The sequence below is a fragment of the Protopterus annectens genome, chromosome 7.part0 (genome assembly GCF_019279795.1).
Source record: "Protopterus annectens isolate FY-2018-M chromosome 7.part0, PAN1.0, whole genome shotgun sequence".
Classification (NCBI taxonomy): Eukaryota; Metazoa; Chordata; order Ceratodontiformes; family Protopteridae; genus Protopterus; species Protopterus annectens.
The window spans coordinates 608246691-608266512 of record NC_056739.1 but is presented as its reverse complement, the minus strand read 5'-3'; the positions used below and the strand labels follow the sequence as shown (position 1 = coordinate 608266512).

The 19822-nt window shown below is 41.7% G+C and overlaps 1 protein-coding gene across 1 annotated transcript in view; it reads right to left on the bottom strand.

Moving 5' to 3' along the window:
* Positions 1 to 19822, bottom strand: part of LOC122806067 (GRIP and coiled-coil domain-containing protein 2-like) — a 1105805-nt gene that overhangs the window by 277816 nt on the left and 808167 nt on the right. The window lies entirely within an intron of this gene.

Sequence of the window (19822 nt, the reverse complement as noted above, 5' to 3'; positions counted from 1 at the left end):
AACTGTCGAGGCCAATTTGGGGCCAGCAAAATTATCATCTTGGGCTTGTCCTGTTTGATCTTTAATAACACCCGTGGAAGAAGAGGTAGAGGCGGGAAGGCATACCCCGAGAGATTTCCCCAACTGAATGATAGTGCATCCACTTTCCAAGCTAGTTCGTGGAATGTCCTGGTGCAAAAAATCTGTAGTCGATGATTTAGGTGGGATGCAAAGAGGTCTATGTGAGGACATCCCCAGACTGCTGTAATCATCTTGAATATTTCGGTGTCCAGCATCCATTCGTGTGGGTCCGACAGGTTTCTGCTCAGACTGTCGGCCAGGAAGTTTTGCTTCCCTGGTAGAAACTGAGCTTGAAGGTCCAGTTTGCAAGCTAGAGCTGTGTTCCATAGATTCATGGCTAGTCTGCAAAGGGGATAGGAATGTGATCCCCCTTGCTTGTTTATGTACCACATAACTGTGGTGTTGTCTGTCCGTATCAGTAGTTGTCCTGGTTGTAGAAGATTCCTGAAGGCCAATAGAGCGTTCTGAACGGCTAACATTTCCTTTAAATTGATATGCAGGTGCTTCTGATCCTTTGTCCAAAGGCCCTGCAGACAGTTGCCCTGCAAATGGGCTCCCCATACATAATCTGAGGCGTCCATGGTTAGTATCTGACTGGCTGGAGGCAGACTGAAGGGTTTTCCTTTGTTTAGAGTACATGCCTTGGACCACCAAAGGAATTCCTTTTGAAGACAAGGCAGGACGGTGATCTGTATGTCTAAACTGTGGCAATGCTGAGATCATACACTTTTTAGGTACCACTGTATTTTCCTCATATGTAGTCTTGCATATGGTACGAGAAGGATGCAGGAGGCCATGTAACCCAAAGTCTGCAGGAATTTCCTTGCAGATAGCTGAGTTAATGTTGCCAAAGTTTTGAAAGTTGAAGCCAGCTGTAATTGTTTTTCGTATGTCAGAAATGCCATCTGGGTTGTTGTGTTTAGAAAAGCACCCAGAAAAGTTATCTGTTGTGAGGGTGTCAAATTTGACTTTTTTATGTTTACAGTGAATCCCAGGAAGTTGAGAAGATTCTGAACAAATTCTAGATGCTGGAGTAAGACATCCTTGCTGTCTGCCTGAATAAGACAGTCGTCCAGATAAGGGTAAATTTGAATTCCCTTGAGTCTGCAATAAGCTACTACTGAAGTCAGGCATATGGTGAAGACCCTGGGCGCAGTAGACAATCCAAAGGCAGCGCAGAGAATTGATAGTGCCTCGATCCGGCCTTGAACCTGAGGTATTTTCTGCATTCCTGCCTGATGGGAATGTGTAAATATGCCTCCTTTAAATCCAAAGTTACCATCCATGCATTTTTTGTCAGCATTGGAAGTAGCTGCTGTAGAGTAAGCATCTTGAATTTTGGTATCTCGAGAAAAGTGTTCAAGACTGACAGATCCAGAATGGGTCTCCATGAATTTTGCTTTCTGGGGACTAGAAAGAGCCTTGAGTAAAAACCTTGTCCCATTTCTGAAAGTGGAACCAGTTCTATGGCATTCATAGCCAAGAGAGCTTCCACCTGGTTTAAGGCCTCTAACTATTGATGTTTTGGAAGATCTGGCCATCCGCTTGGTCTTGGTAGGGTATGAAAATGGAATTTGTAACCTCTTGAAACCACATCCAGAACTCACTTGTCTTGGGTTATATGAGTCCAATTTAGGTGAAAAAGAAAAAGTTTTCCTCCGAGAGGGGCTTCCAGGCAAGAAGTTCCTGCAGCCCAACAGAGGGAGTCATTGAGCCTGTTTTCTATGAGCTTGCGACCTGTCCTCTCCTCCCCTAGGGGTGGAAGCAGTCCACTGTCTTGGTCTATAAGAGGCTTGCGTTTGGGGCCTTCCTCGGGAGCGTCTGTATCTACCCCTCTGAGGCCTGTCTGAATTGGAAAAGGACCAATTTTTTGTAGGCCAATTCCTACTAAATCTGGGTGGCTGTACTTGTAAGAAATCTTTAACCGTTTGCATGGATTTTGCCTTGTCCTCCATCTTCTTTAATACCTCTTCAGCCTTAGATCCAAACAAAACATTATGCTGAACAGGAGCATCCAATAACTTAGCTTTTACTTGATCTGGCAAGTTTTGTTCCTTTAACCAAGCATGCCTTCTAAAGACTGTACCAGAGGCAGCAGCCCTACAAGACGCCTCCAAGGCATCAAATCCACAGTGTAAACCATGCTTCCCAACTTGTTTAGTGGCATGCATTAAGTCATGTAATTCCTTATCATCTGCACAGGCGGAAATGGAAGTTAGCTTTTGTTTCAAAACAGACAGAAGGAATTGCTGGTATTTCAGCATATGAAATTGACAGTTTAAAGCCCTAATAGATAAAGTAGCAGAAGTGTACACTTTTTTTGCCCCATCTTTCTAAAGATCTGGAATCCTTCTCAGTGGGAATGGGGTTTTTAGCAGTAGCAGCCTTAACCCCCTTAGGGCCCTGAGAAATGGTTTCAGGATCAGCAGTAGGATTCTTGTATAAAAACTGGTGGGAATCAGGAACCCTATAATATCTGTCTGGCTTAACAGGAGCTGGAGGAAAAGAGTCAGGAGTTAAGTTAGCCTCCGAAAAAGCATCATCCACAATATCCAAAATAGGAGGGATAGCCAGGGGTCTATGTTGGGGAAGAAGAAGAAAATCCCTAAGTCTTTTCTTAGATTCCGAGTACTCCTGTCCTTCCCAGTGAAAATGTTCCCTCATTTCATGTAAAGTTTCCCCAAAAGAGAAATCCTCAGGGGGAGAAGCTGAAGGAATGGATTCCTCAGCATCAGAATCCTCATAAGGAGGGAAAGAATATTCCTGGTCAGAAGAAGAAGAAACTGAAGAAACAGAAGCCTGATCAGAGGAGTCATAATACACTTCCTGCCTTGGCCTTTTATCTGGAGGGGGATGTGAACCCTTAATCATAGTAAGTCCTCCGCCATCTTAAGTAACTGTTTCTGAGACTTGGGTCCCGGATCAGAAGAGGCCTGGGCTGTAGTCTTTGATTTTGAAGGAGTCTTTGCCTTTGTCTTTGGCTTTGCCTTTATTAGAAGCTGAGTAGGCCTGAAAACCCCTTCAGAAGCCGGTACCTGCACAGCGGCTCCGGACCCATCCGAAGGAGCATTGTCCGAAGGTCCTGCAACAGAAATATTCAAAGGCCTAGTTGGCTCCTCGTGGGAGTCCGTTTCGGCCATCGGTTCTGAAATGGCCGACGACAGGGGCTGCAAAAGCACCTCACTGACGACGGCCGAACCTGAAGCTGGCTCTGCTTGTACAATATCGTCTGATTTGGACCTCGAAGGCCTGTCTTTATCCTTGCGTCTTTTGTGAACACCGGTAGCCGGAACCGTGTCCGACGACATTTTGTAATTAAAACGCCTACCGAAGTAATGAAATGCAAAATCATACCTTCGTTTAATCGTACGTTGATTAAATCTAGCACAAAACCGACAACTAGCTACGTCGTGGTCAGGGCCTAAGCAAGGAATACAGTAAGAATGAAAATCCTTATGAGGTATTTGCTTCCCACATGAAATACAATTATTAACTTTTTCTGACATCGGACTGGAGCAAGAAAAAAGTTTCCCCAACGGGGTACTTAGCTTTGAGTAGGAGAAGAAAGTCTTCGGACTGAAGTACGTTTAGAAAAAATTGTCAGGAGTCAGCCGACCGGCACTTGCGAACTGCTATCACCGCACGGCAAGAAAGACTGGAGAACATGGGGTCGGCTGTCAGCTTTGTACTCCTGGCGCTCTGGCATCAGGGAGCATGGCTGAGCAGCCAATACTGGACCCAGACTTTGGGATTCTGGCCGACCGAGGACTGCCTGCCGGCAGGGGAGAACCCTACAGTCATGACTGCAACAGTGAAACACGATGAACATCTTGAGATTTTCAGCTAAACCAGAGAAGCTGGAAGGAACAGACTGCATTATATTTATGAAAGCATAAATCAGCAACTGGACTGGTATTCCACAGCAGTACTTATTAGTTGAACGGGCATATAGTGTGTATGCTCTGAGTCTAGCTATAAGACAGCAACCTAGACCTTTAATAATAAGGATGCAATCCTGCCATCAGAAAGAGATGATTCTGTCAAAACTGTGGCAGAAGAACAAAATACTAATAGTAGGAGACAGCAGAGTGTTTGTGGAGAATGATTACTCATTATACACCAAGCAAAAGAGAAGTAAATTAATTCCTCTAGTCAGAGGATGTCAAGACGCAGGTGTGAGATTCAAACTGCTCTATTCAGCTGACTTCAAGGTATTCTTCCCTGGAGGGACAAAATCATTTTTTGATGAAGGACATGCTAAAGAGGAAATACAAAAGTTTGTCCAACAAAAACTGAGCTGTAAAACAGAAAGAGATTTAGCTTCTTGTTCGTCTGGTAATAAAGACCACAAAGAGACTGCACTTGTGAAACCTAGAAAGAAGGGAGCATGAGAGATGACCAGAAGAATCGAGAGCATGTTGAAAATGAAGCAAAGACAGGATGTGGGTGATGGAGAAGAACAGTAATACAATCAGTAACAATGTGGGATTACAGTGCAATAACTATACTTGTGAAATATGACAGCACAAGAAAATCTGGAAATATTGGACTTCCTCAAAATTTGTGCGCTGAGTGGGGGACTCTAAAGTATATGCCCTACTTCATGTCATTATTGTTAGGAAAAATTCTTTGGGGAGGGGAAGAGAGGGGGGACACTAACAGTAAGTAAAGAAAACACTTTATTTTCTTAATAGTACTGTATCTCTGATGCATGGTTTTCTTTGCATGCTATTTTTGGGTGTAATGGGGATTGTAAACAGGTGTTGTTTTTTTCTTCCTTCTCTTTTTCTTCTTGTACAGTTTTGAGAAACATAGGCAATGTAATGATAAAAAAAAGGAAAAAGGGAGCATGGTTAAGGAGGCATGACAGAGTTCAAATTAATGTGCTTATTTTCACTCTTGCATGGGAAATGACTGATTAAGGACCTTTGTGTTAAGACAGAGAGCAAGTAAATAAAAAAGAATATTGAACATTATAAGGCTTTTTTTCGATCGCATAATATAGACCTGTAAAAACCCCAGATGTTATCCAGTAACAAGTTTATTACAGAGCATGTAAATGAAAAAGAATATTGAATACTGTAAGGCTTTTTTTCTGATAAACAAGGTAGTAGATGTAATATTCTCCATATTCCTGACTGTGTTGTGGGCCTAGTTGTTTGTTAGAGACTGTTTTTTGAGCTCATTGTCAAGGCCATCTTAGTTAGCTTATTTGTAGTAGTTACTGCTTATTCTAGATATGTATAGCAATTTTATTGTATACTGCATACTTGTACTGTATTTCACAGCTATTGGCTCACTTATGATAAACATTTCTGTAGTGTTTTCTGCCTAAAATAGTTTAGGTCACAGCTGTAATATTGTCCATACTCCTGATTGTGTTGTGATAAACATTTCTTCAGTGTGTTCTGCCTAAAATAGTTTAGGTAGTAGCTGTAATATTCTTCATATTCCTGATTGTGTTGTGGGCCTAGTTGTTTGTTAGAGGCTGTTTTCTGAGCTCACTGTCCAGGCCATCTTAGTTAGCAAAGATCATCCTCCACTTCAGTGAGAGTTTAGTGTTTATGGTCATTGTCTAGTTGGGTTGCCAGGGCTATGGCTTGGAGAAAGCACCTCACTGGTACTTTTGAGTTTTTTTAAAGTTGTTTCACGTTTCAACTTTCTGTTAAGAAGTTAACTTGAGTGTTTCAGCCATTACTCAAAAAGCTATCTGAGGAGGAGCAGCAGCTGATTTGTGAAATATAGCAATAAGTAGCCTGTTTTTTTGCTTATTTGTAGTAGTTATTGCTTATTCTAGATATTTATAGCAATTTTATTGTATACTGCATAATTGTTGCTGTATTTCATTGTTATTGGCTCACTTGTGATAAACATTTCTGTAGTGTTTTCTCCCATCCTCCCTTCCTATTGGCATCTTGTCTTTATACCTGCTGGCCTTGCAGTTTCCCACCCCTACTCTAAATTTGATCTTGGACACTCCTCCCAGTCTAGTGTCATTAGCTCATTCTACCTAATACAGAGAGAACATCTGAGAAGGCCAACCCACTTACTTTCTTTCCTTCTGTTCCTCCTTTCTCCATTTCTTAAAAAAAAAAAAAAAAATGCCTGAATATCCTTGTGTTCTGACTGTGCTTCTCAAACATTTTGGAAATATAGAGTATATTTTAGTGCATTTATTAAAACTGCATTTGCCTTAATATTGCTACAACTCAAGTGATCTAGGATGCACTGCATCTGAATTGTTTTAGTGTGTTTTAGCTGCTTTTCTGTATACATAGACTTTTCTGTATATGTAGACTAGCTACTTATTCTACTGTATTACTGCCTCTTAAATCATTTTTCAGTTGTGCACTTGCCTTGCTTCATTTAAAAAGTTTTAAATTGCTAATTTTGCAGAGTTTTAATTGTATTTATAGTTTAGGGCTACACACTCAAGTCCATTAGCATTTCCTGTGTTTGCTTAGTGTATTACTGCATTGTTTAGTCTGTTTTAACAAAAAAAAAAAAAATACTATCTTGTTTGCTCGTTTCCCACCTTTCCTAGCTAGTATAGTCCACATCTAAGGCTTTGCTGGTTTCAGGACTTTATTTTCTGTGTTCAGAGACATCCAGACCTTGCTCTGGTAGAGGGAAGTCCTACTGCTTATCAGTGGGAGTGGTGAGCATTGTACTGCCTGTCTAATACTAGAGGAGTGGTTTCCAGCCCTGAAATTGTAATTTTAGCTATTCTGAGGTGATTTCTACCACTTTCAACTTTTTGGCTTAAAAATGCGAGTGCTTGCACATTTTTCGCATTATACAGCGCTGCGGGGCTACAGTTAAACTATTCCAGGTGCCAGAAAGTCTGCTCTTCAAATTTTCCCTTAGAACTAGCTGGTTTCTCAGTAGTAGCACTAAAATCTGAACCCCTGTGACTAGCACTTGCTCTACAACCTGCTGGAAAGCACTAGAAAGCCTTAAACTGATACAAGCACTCAACTTTCCTGGTTAATAAGGAGAAATTAATCATAGGCACTAAACAGCCCATAATTGCAAAGTACCTTGCAAAGGTAAGAGAAAACAGCTATTGTAATTTACAAAAAAGCACCTAAATAGGCATGTCCAAGGGTCAGCTACAGGTGATTCCTCCTGTCCTCCTGGCGAATCTGGGCATACTGGGGCAATGCAGCAACTGCCTCATGTACACAGACAACCCTCTCCTCCTACCGCCCAACACTACAACTTGCGAGAGATGCACTTACATAGCCAAACTGGAAGCAAAGCTCTCTCTAGCCAAAATTGTGCTAGACAGTCAAGAGGAGAAGGTTAACACCTGCACTACACCTCAAGCAACACATAGCCCTTCAAAACCCACACCATCAACACCCACACACAGCAACAGTAAACCCACATATGCGGAGGCCCTTAACATTAACCTGACCAAGCAACAAGGAACTCCGAAGCTGAAACGCAAACAAACATCAGTCACAACCAAAGTGATACATAGCTCACAACACCAGTGTGCCACTCAGCCAAACACTTTAGTCATAGGTGACTCTATAGTCAGGCACACTGATGTCCCACTCACTAGGCTGAACAAGGAGAAAATTACAGTCAGCTGCCTGTCGGGTGCCAGGATCCGCCCATAACACATGCACTCAAGTCACTCCACAATAAGTGCAAATACGACACTGTCATTGTCCATGTTGGAGTGAATGACTTGAGATGTACCTCCCTGGACTACATGAAAAGAGACATGGAAGAGCTCTCGGATCATGTGGCCCAGGCAAGTATGACCCTAGCCCTGAGTAGCATCCTGCCTTCGCCCAGAATGATACCACAGCATAAGGACAAAATTACTGACTTCAACATTTGGCTAAGCTTCTGGTGTCATTCAAAGGGGATCCAGCATCTGTCTGTCTGGGACGACATGATCGACAAACCACGATGCTTTGCCAGAGATGTTCTGCACCTGTCATCCCTGGGATTCAGGCTACTGGCTAAAGCTCTTGCCACCCCCTATAGTGCCTTTTTTAGGCAAGGTTCAAAGGACAAAACCACCACCATAACAGATACAAGCACGCAAAATTTTAAGGTAATGCGATTCAATGCTAGAAGTCTAAACCTCAAAATGCACTCTCTCGAGGCACTTCTAAAAATTGAGAACATCGATATCTGTGCAGTAACTGAGACCTGGTTCAAGGCTCCAGACAGCACCCCTGCAATACCAGGCTACAACTCTTACCACACTTTTCGGCCACCAAACCAAGACCGAAATACTAAAGGTGGAAGAGTGTCCATATTCACCAAGGATGTTCACCCCTTCAGGTTAGTTGCCCAACACAATGCATCTGAAATTCTCCAGGTGCAACTAACACTAGGTAAGACTGCAATCCAAACTGTAGCTTGCTACAAATCCCCCACCATGCCCAAAGATTCTCATTACACCTTTCTAAACATACTGGAAAATATTAAGATACAACCAAACACCCTAATACTGGGTGATTTCAACTACCCTGCCATTAACTGGGAAAACTACTCTGGTACCAACACCTTTTCCCAACGGTTCTTGGAATTCATAAATTCCAACACCCTGGATCAGCTAATCCATTGTCCCACCAGGGGCTCCAATATCCTAGACCTGGTCATTACCAACATGGGAGATAGATGCTCCACACCAGTGGTCACTCCTTCATTGGTCAGGTCTAACCATAAGCAAATCACCCTTCACATCCACATCCCACACCCTCGCCCCAGTAAGGAAACCTCTGTAAAAAAACTTCTCCAAAGCATCTTCATTTCAAGTCAGAAGTGACAAACTTCATGACACTCATGCAGATGGGAGCTAAAAGTTCGACTGCTGAATCCTACACTAAGGCACTGTACGAGCACATTGACTCGTGCATGAATCGTGCCATCCCAAATAGAACCAAGATGCTCTCCTCCAAAAAACGGAAGCCAATCTGGTGTTCCCCTGCCATGAACAAATTATAAAACAGAAGAAACTGTTGCAAAAAAGAGGAAAATCCCAGGATGCAAAAAACTCCTTTACCAGCCTCAGTAAGAAGCTGAGATCCCTCATAAAATCCTCCAAAGCTAGTTACGAAAATAAAACTGCCAAAGATTCCAAACGCAACCACAAGGCATTCTATAGTTATGTCAATAATCTAAATAACAATGCTCAGATATGCTCTGAGCTACAACAGAATGGCATTAAATATAGTGATCCCAAGGATATTGCCAGTATCCTGTCAGATCAATTTAGTGCCAACTTCACCTCCCTCTCACTCTCTAAAGGGCCCATCTCAATACCAAAAGATTGCCAAATTCCAGTAATCACGGCCACACAGGTAAAAACCGCACTCTCCAAAGCTAAGAATACAGCATCCATGGGACCAGATGACATCCCAGGCTGTGTATTATATGAACTACAAAATGAACTGGCACCTCACCTAAGTGTCATGTTTAATCATAGCCTCACCTCAGGCTTCGTGCCCACTGAGTGGCGCACGGTTACAGTTATCCCACTCCACAAGGGGGGATCCACCTTGGATCCAGGGAACTACCATCCCATCAGTCTGACCTGCCTGATCTGCAAGGGCATGGAATGCATTATCATGGAACTTATAGACAAAGACATTGGCAACCTTCAAATACTGGACCCCACCTAGTTTGGGTTCGTGAAGGGCCGATCTGGTCTCCTGAACCTGACTGACTTCTTCGAATCAGTCTCCAGAGTTGTGGATGAGGGTAAGGCAGTCCACACAGCCTATGTGGACCTCGCCAAGGCCTTCGACACCATCCCCCACTTTGGAATCATAGATAAGCTTACTAAGTTGGGCATAAATCCCTATGTCACTCGATGGGTTGCCAACTGGCTTACTGACAGAACCCAGACTGTAAAAGTGGCCAACTCCAAATCCAGCTCCAGACAAGTGACAAGCGGAGTACCTCAGGGTTCAGTCCTGGGACCACTCTTGTTTGGCATCTATTTCTCTGAAGTACAGGCCAACACTAAGGGACTCTGGCTAACAATGTTCGCAGATGACTGCAAACTGGGAGCCATTATTGAATCCCCAAATGATGTGGATATTCTACAAAAGGGCCTTACAGAAACAGATGCTTGATGCCACAGCCATGGGCTCAAGCTTAATGCCAAGAAATGTATAGTTATCCCCTTTGGGAAAAAACATGTACCCATGAATTACCACATAAGTGGCAGTACACTAAAGAAAGTGTGATGACAGACTTAGGGACACAGGTGGACAGTGGTCTCACCTTCGATAACCACATCGCCACAACAGTCATGAAATCCTTCTATGTGGTACACCTCATCACTAAGGGCTTTTCATCCAGAAAAAAGGAGTTCATTGTCCCACTGTACTCATCCCTCATTAGACCCATTATAGAGTACAACGCCCCATTTGGTATGTACCTCACAAGACATCTGCAATAGCTGGAAAGGCCGCAGAAATACCTCACTAAAAAAATCAGAGGCCTAAAGCAGATGCCCTATGCTGACCATCTAAAAAAACTCCAGCTATACTCTGTGGCATATCGTCTACTCAGAGGCGAACTCTGCTTAACATACAAGGCCATGTCGAACCCTGAGCTGTTGGACATGCTACACTTAAAGAAATCCCAATCCCTCAGAGCCACACACTCCAGGGATTTAAACCTTGTCATCACAATGAACAAACCATGATGGAGGGATAGGTTCCTGACCCAGAGACTCCCCAGACTCTGGAATAGACAGCCCATACATGTCAAGCAGATCGCCTCCTTGGTCCTCTTCAAAAGGAACCTTGACGATTGGATGGGAGATAGGAAATTCATCCCGGGGATCATGTCAATCACCTTGCTAGACAGGGGTCCAGGGAAGTAAATATTGTGGGAAGAAATATCCAGGGAATTGTTATGGCTAGGCTTGTACAGGCCCTAGGGCCGACAGCCTAGTACCAACCTATGAACCCTTAGAAGTTTTGTGTCTGGTTTGCATGTCACTAAAAGACAATTTGATAAAGAGAAATGGCTTGGAGAAAGTGTTTACTGAAAGCATTCAAGTGTTTTCTCAACTGGAAGAGTTACAAAGATATACAAAATCAAATAAGACTTACTAATAGCACCGGCTGTACCATGTTTCTTAGCATGACTAACCTTTCTTTTTGGTTAACTTTAGCCTGTCTGTGCAGCTATCAACTTAAAACGTATGTTCTTATTTGGAAGCTAAACTTCAATATTTGAAGATGTACATAGTTTTGTGTGTTACTGTTAACTTCATATGTTTTAGGAGGGTTTTTTGGGGGAGGGTTGTTTTTTCTGTTTGAGGGCTTTCAAAAAAACAAAATGTTATGTAAAATGTGACATAGGTGCAAATGGATATGAAATGAAGCAACTGGATAAAAGACCAACCTGCTGAACAGTATATACATATTGTAACATTAAAGTTGGAACTAGACATTTAGCAAAAGAGCAGTTATACATACAAGATGGTAATAATGAATATATAAGAAAAATGATGCTTTTTGTAAAACCCTTCAATCTGAATGGTCTTACAGATAAATATAAAAAAGAAAGTAGTGAATTATATAAAAAATGTCGAGTGCAAACAGCTGTGCTACAGGAGATACAAATGGAAAGAACTGAACATGTGAATTTGATAAAGGTTTTCAGGATGGTTATTCTGCAGAATATCTGAGGCAAAGGAAAAGATGAGTACTTATATTAATTGCAAGAGGAGCTCCAATGGTAACAGAAGAGGAAAAAAAGATAATGAAAGATACATGTACTAAAGAACTACTGGCTAGGGAGGAGGATTACACTGGTATGCATTTACATACCCCCCTAGAAATGCTATAATGGAGCTTAAGAAAATTCTGGGGGAAATAATCAGCTTTCAGCAAGCAATATTACTTATAGCTGGGGAATGGAATTTGGTTTGCAACAGTGAAGATGTGTCTGGGGGGCCTAGAAGGGAAATATAACAAAGCAGGGTAGATTTTTGAAAAAACTTATGAAAATGTTTGGCACGGAAGATATGAATTCAGTACTAGGAGTTCGGAGTGAATATACATATTACCCACTGAGATACAAAAACTGGGCTAGGCTAGATAGATTTTACATCTCACAGGAACATGTGCATTTAATTGAAGGTCTTGAAATGCACCCAGTAACTATTTCAGGTCATGCACCAAAAATAATTAAAATAAAAAAAACAAGGTAATGAAATAAAGACGAGACACTGGCACTTTCCCATCTATTGGTTGAAAAGAGAGGAATTTAAGGAATGGGTTGTGGAATTAATTCAGGAGCTACTACAGAAGATAGAATTATCTCCTAAAAACATAGCTAAGGAGTAGGATAAAATTAAAGTGGAGTTTAAAATTAGGTTGGAAATAAAAAAGGGAGATATGGTTAAACAGTAACAAGAATTATTTAGAGAGATTGACAAATACTGAAGTACTGGAAAATAGGAAGAATCTCTCAGAACAAGAAAAGGAGCAACTGCAGAATGCTAAACAGAAAATAAGGGATTACCTCGATAATATGCACGAGTTTAGAAAGATTGCTGTTAAGCAACTGTTTTTTGATGGTAATTCTAGAACACAAAAACGTTTAGCACAACACCTCAGGCAACAGAAAGTGGAAAGGGAAGTCACCAGACTTAGGGAGCCTATAACAAGGAAGATAACAAGAGACCCTGGAGAAGTATTAGAAATATTTTGGAAATGTTATGACAATTTGTACAAAGCGGAAAAATATGGAAATCAAGAAAAGGTACAAATGGAAATATTTATGGAAGAATTAAATTTGCCAAACAGTTAGGATAGGAAGGGATGATATAAAAATGGCTACAAGTCCCCAGGAATAGATGGTATTCCAGTGGAAGTTTGGAAGTTAGGAAGGAAAAAAACCTGATAAAGATCTAGAAGGTTTTGTTTAACAGTACTTTAAGAGGAGGAAAAGTGCCAGCAACCTGGAAGAAGGCAGTGGTAACGGTAATACACAAAGAGGGTAAAGATCCATCTGATCCAGTTTCATACAGGCCCATTTTAATACTAAACCATGATTATAAAGTGTTTATGTCTATAATGGCTAAAAGAATAGCAAAAGTGATACCAAAATTGATAGATATGGATCAGTGTGGTTTTGTGGAGGGGAGGCAAACACTTGAAAATATTAACAGAACATTGATGATCCAGAGGTAAGCAGAATGTAAGAAAGTATCACTTTTATTGGTGGGTTTTGATGTAGAGAAAGCATTTTACAGAGTAGACTGGGACTTCATGAGCAAGGCAATGGAAGCATTTGCTTTCCCTGATACAATTATAAGGTTGATTAGAAGAATATATGAGGGATCGGAGGTGCAAATTAAAGTGAGTGGGGCCATCTCCAGTAATCTCTGCTTGAGTAGAGGAACCAGGCAGGGTTGTCCGCTTTCCCCTTTGTTGTTTGCATTATATTTAGAAACACTGGCAAAGAAAATAAGGGACTCAGAAATTCAAGGATATAATTGGTATGGTAGTCAGAAAAAACTAACTCTATTTGCAGATATTTTATACCTGACCAAATCAGAAATGGACATTAAAGTGCTGTAGAACATTTTAAGACAGTTTAAAATTTTCTCAGGATACAAAATTAATGAAGCTAAAACACAGGCAATAGCAGTAAATTATGCACCCAAACACAAATTGATCCAACAATATCCATATTAATGGGGACATGATAGAATGAAGTATTTAGGAGTATGGATTAGAAATGACTCTGTGGTGGCAGCTAAGGACATGTGGGAAAAGACTAAAGAGAAGACAATACAAAAATTGAGACACTGGAAGTTTTGTTATATGGATATGGATACTATGATAAAAGCCATTAAAATGTTTTTAGTCCCTTTAGTCTTATACACAGGTCAGACATACTTTTATCAACAGGAGGAGAAGTTGTGGAAAGCAATTAAAAAATAGTTGAAGGATTTTATCTGGGAAGGGAAGACAGCAAGGGTCAAGTGGGATAAACTGAGTCTATCAATAGAACAAGGTGAACCAGGATTACCTAATTTGAGGAGGTATTTTACAGCAACACAGTTAAGGCTCTTATACATAGCACAAGCAAAAAACTATAATTCAAAGTGGAAAGGAATGATGCTGACATAGGAAGGAAGCTCAAGAAATAAGGAGAGATTTGGATTCTGGATGCAAACGTTTAAGGAGAACAACCATCATACACAGTATTATATTCAAAAACATCAGGGAGTATTCTAAGAACAAAACCAGCATGAGAATGGAGAAAAGAGATTTTGCTGATAGGGGTGACTGTGGTCAGGGATAAAGATAATAGGCAAGAGGGGGCTGGAATTTATTGGAGAAAACTGGCAAAGGAACCAAAGTATTGAGAGCAAATAACTAGAAAGGGAAAGATAATAGAATGGGAAGAGGGCATGAATTTATTTGGACTGCAGGTTAGAGAGTGCCTTCCCTATCAAGGATTGTCAGAGTTTAGACAAAGAGAAAGGAAGAGGGGGCTCCTAAATGAAAGACCAGCACTAGTAGAGTTTTTAATAGAATCTAGAACAGAAGCTGCCATTAAAAAGGAATCATTATTAAAGCATATCAACTATTGCATGATAATTATAAGAATCAATCAGAGGAGCTTAGAAATGATTGGGAAGAGAGACTGGATAAGCAATTCATAAAGAGACAATGGGGGGATACAGTGGATATAAAAAGTGTACACACCCCTGTTAAAATGCCAGTTTTTTGTGATATAAAAAAATGAGACCACAATAAATAATTTCAAAACTTTTCCCACCTTTAATGTGACCTATAACCTGTACAATTCAGTTGAAAAACAAAAAATCTGTTAGGGGAAAAATATAAAAAATAAAAAAACTTACAATAAGCTAGTTGCATAAGTGTGCACACCCTTAAACTAATACTTTGTTGAAGCACCTTTTGATTTAATTACAGCATTCTGTCTTCTTGGGTACATACCTGCCATCAGAGACTCTGATTAACCCCAAATAACCCCAACTAACATTCAGCTGTCCTAGAAGGATTTTCCTTGCCTGCTACAGTATATACACTGTATATGTATATCTCCCAAATATGAAACAAAGTCCAAAAGATTTAGGATTATTGCCTGGACGTGCTTACATAGGTATTTTTATATCCCAAGTAGATGCCAAATAATTTTTCCTCAGGTGGACAGCAAATGTTGGAAGTGTGACAGGCAAGAAAGACGTAGCTGGGAACATATTTTTTGGGAGTGTAATGGGGTGGCAGACTTTAGGGATTCCCCACTCTGTCGGAGATGCTGGGTAAGCAGACTGAACTGACTGAGGAGATGATTTTTTTTTGAGTTATGCTACCTAACTGGAATTGCCTAGACATAATAAAGCCTTGTTGAGTCTAATTATGGTGGCTGCCAAGAAAAACAATTACTAGAAAATGGAAATCAAAGTCTAGACCAACTTTACTAGAAGTTGTGAATATAGCAACAGAGATAAAACAACTCGAACTGGGATCTTTATAAAAGGAAAGGAGCAAACTACATAGGAAAAAAGAGTCATTCTAAGGAGATCCAGTATCGGTCGGTTTGGGATGACATGGTCGATAGACCACAATGCTTTGCCAGAGATGGCCTGCACCTGTCACCCCTGGGATTCCAGATACTGGCTAAGACTCTTTCCGCCCCTATAGTGCCTTTTGTAGGCAAGGTTCAAATGACAAATTCACCACTGTAACAGGAAAAGGCAAGCAAAAACTGAGGGTAATGCTACTCAATGCTAGAAGTCTAAATCTCAAAATGCACTCACTTGAGGCACTCCTTAAAATGGAGAACATCGATATCTGTGCAGTGACTGAGACCTGGTTCAAGGCTCCAGAGAGCACCACTTGAATACTAGGCTATAACTCATACCACACTTTTCGGCCATGTAACCTGAACCGAAACACCAAAGGCAGAGGTGTGTCCATATTCATTAAGGATATCCACACCTCCAGGCTAGTTGCTCAGCATAAAGCATCCGAGATTATCCAAGTGCAACTAACTCTGCGCAAAACTGCAATCCAAATTGTAGCTTGCTACAAATCTCCCACCATGCCCCAGAATTCCCACTCCTCTTTTCTTGATGTACTGGAAAATATTAGGGTTCAACCAAACACCCTAATAATGGGCGACTTTAACTACCCCACCATTAACTGGGAAAACTACTCGTGTACCAACTCCTTAGCTCAATGCTTTCTGGAAGTCATAAACTCCAATGCCCTGGATCAACTTATCCACACCCCCACCAGGGGCAACAATATCCTAGACCTAGTCATTACCAACATGAGTGACCGGTGCTCCACACCTGAAGTCAGCTCCTCACTGGTCCGATCCGACCATAAGCTAATCGCCCTTGATATCCACATCCCGCCCCCACCCCCCATTAGGGAAACCATGGTAAAAAATTTCTCCAAAGCCAACTTCATGCTTCTTACGACAGAAGTGGTGAACAGAAGTGGTGAACTTCATGACACCCATGCAGATGGACAATACAGTAACAACTGCAGAATCCTACACAAATGCACTCTATAAGCACTTACATGAGTGCATGGATCGTGCTATCCCAAACAGAGCCAAGACACTATCCTCCAAAAAAAGGAAGCCAATCTAGTGGTCCCCTGCCATAAACAAACTGTACAACAGAAGGAAGAACTGTTGTAAAATCCCATGAATGGAGGAGCTCCCTGGTCAGCCTCAGTAAGCAGCTGAGATCCCTTATAAGATCCTCCAAAGCTAGCTAGAAAAACAATCACAAAGCATTCTATACCTATGTCAAGAATCTCGATGGCAACACCCAGATCTGCTCTGAGTTACAGCATAATGGCACGAAAATTACAGAACCAACTGATATTGCCAACATCCTGGCAGATAGGTTCAGTGTTAACTTTACCCCCCACCCACTAAAGGGCCCATATCTATACAGGAAAAATGCAGAGTCCCTGTAATCACAACTACGCAGGTAAAAGCTGCACTCTCTAAAGCCAAAAACACAGCATTCACGGGACCGGCCAACAAGGCTGCGTTGTACACGAACATCAGAACGAACTGGCTCCCCACCTAAGCACCATGTTCAATAATAGCCTCACATCAGGCTTTGTGCCCACTGAATGGCGCACAGCAACAGTTATCCGACTCCACAAATTGGGAGCCACCATTGATCCCGGGAACTATCATCCTATTAGCCTGACGAGCCTGGTCTGCAAGGCCATGGAACTCATAAACAAAGACATTGGTAACCTCCAAACTCTGGATCCCACCCAGTTCAGGTTTGTGAAAGGCAGATCATGCCTCCTGAACCTGATCGACTTCTTTGAGGCAGTCACCAAAGCCGTAGAAGAGGGTAAGGTGGTACACACACAGCCTATCTTGACCTCGCCAAGGCTTTCGACACTATCCCCCATTCTGGAATTATAGCTAAATTCACTAAACTAGGTATAAATCCCTACGTCACAAGATGGGTTGCCAACTGGCTCACTGACAGAACCCACACTGTAAAAGTTGTAGACTCCAAATCTGACTTAAAACCAGTGACAAGTGGAGTATCACAGGATTCAGTCCTGGGACCTCTCCTGTTTGGTATCTACTTCTCTGAAGTACAGGCTAACACAGAAGGCCTCTGGCTAACGAAGTTCACAGATAACTGCAAACTAGGAGCCATAGTCAAGTCCCCAAATGATGTGGACATCCTACAGAAAAGCCTCGATGAGACAGATGCCTAGTGTCAGAGCCATGGCCTCAAGCTCAATGCCAAAAAGTGCAGTGTCATCCCCTTTGGTAAAAACTCTGTACCCACTAACTACCACATAGGCAGCAATCTACTTAACACCAAATGTGTGATAAGAGACCTTGGGACCTAGGTGGACAGTAGTTTCTCCTTTGATAGTCACATCGCCACAGTAGTCAGGAAGTCCTTCTATGTGGCACACCTCATCAGAAAAGGGTTCAAATCCATGAAAAATGAGGTCATCGCTCCCCTCTACTCGACACTCATTAGACCCACTATGGAGTACAACACCCCTTTTGGAATGTACCTCACAAGACATCTGCAGCAGCTGGAAAGGCCACAGATGTACCTCACAAAGAAGATTACTGGCCTCAAATAAATGCCCTACACTGACCGTCTCAAAAAACTCCAGCTATACACCGTAGTATATTGCCTACTCCGAGGTGATCTCTGCCTAACATATAAAGCTATGTCAAACCCAGAGCTGTTGGACATACTACACCTAAAGAAATCCCAATCCCTCCGAGCTACATGCTCTAGGGACCTAAACCTTGTCTCCACAGTAAACAGGACATGCTGGAAGGATAGATTCCTGTCCCAGAGACTTCTCATACTATGGAACAGGCTACCCATCTATGTTAAGCAAAGTTCTTCATTAACACTCTTCAAGAAAAATCTTGATGAGTGGATGGGAAATAGGAAATACACCCCGGGGATCACTTCTGTGTCTCTGCTCGACAGAGCCACATGAAAATAACTTTCTTGGGTGGCATAAGCCAAGGAACCTTGTTGGCTAGGCTTACGTAGGCCCTTGGGCCGATAGCCTAGTACCTACCTATAAACCTATGAATTGTGGAAACAATATATGCAGAGCAGGAACCAGGTTTAAGAGGCAAGATCTGAATGAGCCATATAATGCTTAACTGACAATGACTGGATGGTTCATAAGTAATGTATAATGTTTGCAACTACATTTGTTTCAGTGGTGTCTGTGATGTAAACTGCAACTAAAGTGGCATATTGTTGTATGTTTTTCATTTATATAAATGTAAGATTGCCTTTGTCATATGTGAAAATTTAATAAAGATGTTTGGGGGGAAAAAAGGGAAAATGTATGGGCTTAAAATGACGAGCAAGGGAAGCTAGCCTAGTACTTATCTATGAACCTATTGAAAGATTTAGAGAAACTGCTACATTTTCGTTAACAATATGCTCACTGTTATGAGAAAAGTGATGTGGTCACATGTGGGGAAAAGAAGCGAATAATTATAAATGGATAAGGATACCAGCTTGTGTTTGCATGTGAGTAATTGTGGGTCTCTGAATGATTTGCGTGGTTGTTTGTAATAAGACTTATATTCTTCCCTCATTAGACCCATGATTGAGTACAATGCCCCATTTGGTATGCACCTCACCTGGCATTTGCAACAGCTGGAGAGACCACAAAAGTACCTCACCAAAAGGATCAAGGGTCTCCAACATATGTCTTATTCTGCTAGACTAAAGAAACTTCAGCTCTATTCAGTAGCATACCGCCTGCTCAGAGGTGATCTCTGCCTGACGTACAAGGCCATGTCCAATCAGGATCTGATGGACATGCTCCACCTCAAAAAATCCAAATCCATCAGGACCACGAGAGCTAAAGACTTAAACCTCGGCACAAGTATGAATAGGACATGCTGGAGGGATAGATTCATAACTCAGAGGCTTCCCATGCTTTGGAACAGGATCCCAGTTCGTATTAGGCAGAGCCCCTCACTGACTCTCTTCAAGAGAAATCTTGATGAGTGGATGGGAGATCGTAAGTTTACCCCAGGGGTCACATCTGTGTCACTGCTAGACAGGGGCACATTAAACTAATTCTATTATATAAGGGGACCTTCATTGTGTCACTACTAGACAGAGGCACAGTATTCTAGATTTATTCTGTACATTTTTGTACCATTTCATGTGGTGGCACAAGCCACATCACTATGGCTAGGCTTACAAATGCCCCAGGGCAGATAGCCTAGT